Here is a 2,115-nt window from a genome sequence, read left to right as displayed (position 1 = left end):
CGAAAAAGAAAATGTTAGCGAATTCGGTGCCCGGGCTAGTCAGCTTTTAGCTAACATGATCGAATTACTAGAAGGTCAAAATTCTCCGGAAGACGCTCAGTGCCTGATTAGGTCGGCGAGAAACACAGCTTGTGAAAACTTTGTTTGCGGAATAAAAAATGATTTAGTATTGCGAGTAAAAATTAAACATCCTAAAACTTTACAAGAAGCAATTAATGTTGCTAGAACGGCAGAATGGGACTTGGAGTTCGTAGATGGCCTAGATCGAAAGCCTGTTGAAAATAAGGATGAAGATAAAGAAAAGCCAGATGGATTAGGAAAAATGAAAGAATACTATAATCAGCGCGGTCGATTCCGACCATACTATAGAAACGCACGTGCCAGACGGTATGAGGTAGGTCGTGGCGCAGCGAGAAGTGGAAGTGCGAGTAGAGGCATGGATAGAAACGGTCGAAACGAAGGCGAGGGTTCAAGATCAGACTTTTCTTGTTTTAAGTGCGGCAGAATAGCACACATGGCACGAAATTGTACGAGTTCATATGTCCCGAATTTCAATGATCCGCACTGCAATAATTGCAATAAAAATGGTCACTTTGCGAGAGCTTGTAGGAATCTCGTTGATAAATCAAGGGCATGTTTTAATTGTAATAAAGAGGGTCATGTTGCTCGTGATTGTCCTGAAAATAAAAATAATAACAGTAGAGATAAGAACCAATTAACCTGTAGATATTGCAAAAAGACTGGCCATGAAATTGAAAAATGTTTCAAAAGATTAGGCAAAGTAGCAGATAATCGCAGGGATAAAGAAGAAGATTTAAACGAGAAATGAGTTTGACTGAATGGTGCGACAGCGAACTCTTAAGAAATGCAGCACCGATCCGACGGGTTGTGTTAAAGATTGATATAGCAGGGAAGACACTCTCTCCAAATATAAACTTGCAAAGTAAAAATTTTAAAAACGGGAATGGTGGTTTTATTGTGGATACGGGAGCAGAATTAAATTTAATTAAAAGAAGGAAGGTAAAAACAGGTGCACCAGTAAATTTTGATGTCAAATATAATTTATTTGGAATCACAAATCAAGGGGTAAAAACATCTGGAGAAGTATATTAAAAAATTAATGGGGTTGATTGTCCATTTCAAATAGTACCTAATAATTTTCCGGTGAATTGCGACGGTATGTTAGGAATGCCTTTCCTGACTGACTCGGTCATTGATCTGAAAACGAAAATAATAAAAAATCATATTGGTGAATTTTCATTCAGTTCACCAATTGAAACTTCTTCCAAAAGAGGTACAAAACTTATTTTAAAAGCTCGTACGAAACAATTAGTAATATTGACAGTAACTAACACCGATTTAACGGAAGGATATTTGCCTTTAATACCAACAGGTCCAGGTGTATTTTTGGTCAATCTCTAGCAACTATAAAAGAGGGTAATATTCGAGTCTATTGTATCAATACTACTACCAGGGATGTAGAACTCTCTGTTTCACCCGTAACATTAGAAGAATTTGAGACGATTGAATCAAGTACTGAATCTATAAATAACGATAATAACCAAGGCCTGATATTACGTCTATATTGGATCAGCTGGGTGGCTCCCGGTACTTCACCGTGCTCGATCTTGCATCTGGATTTCAGCAGATCGAAATAGATCCACCGGACAGACATAAAACTGCTTTTTCCACAGTTTTTGACCATCTCGAATTTAATAGAATGAGTTTTGGGCTCAAGTCAGCTCCTGCAACATTTCAGAGATTAATGGACATTGTTTTATCAGGGATGCAAGGGGTTGAACTTTTTGTATACATGGACGACATAGTTATTTACGCGAAATCAGTACAGGAACATAACGAAAAATTAGAGAAGTTGTTGGGACGTTTAAAGACTCCCGGACTTGTTTTACAACCCGATAAATGTAGGTTCTTATGTAAAGAAATTGGATATTTGGGTCATATAATTTCTGAAGATGGGGTTAAACCTGATCCAAAGAAAGTTGAGGCTGTGATAAACTTCCCTCGTCCTAAGGGACGTAAAAATGTTAAACAGTTCTTAGGCCTAGCGGGTTACTACCGGAAATTTATACCAAATTTTGCTACAATTTCAAAACC

This window comes from Belonocnema kinseyi, chromosome 10, assembly GCF_010883055.1.
Source record: "Belonocnema kinseyi isolate 2016_QV_RU_SX_M_011 chromosome 10, B_treatae_v1, whole genome shotgun sequence".
In the NCBI taxonomy this organism is placed as follows: domain Eukaryota; kingdom Metazoa; phylum Arthropoda; class Insecta; order Hymenoptera; family Cynipidae; genus Belonocnema; species Belonocnema kinseyi.
This window is presented reverse-complemented; position numbering follows the sequence as displayed.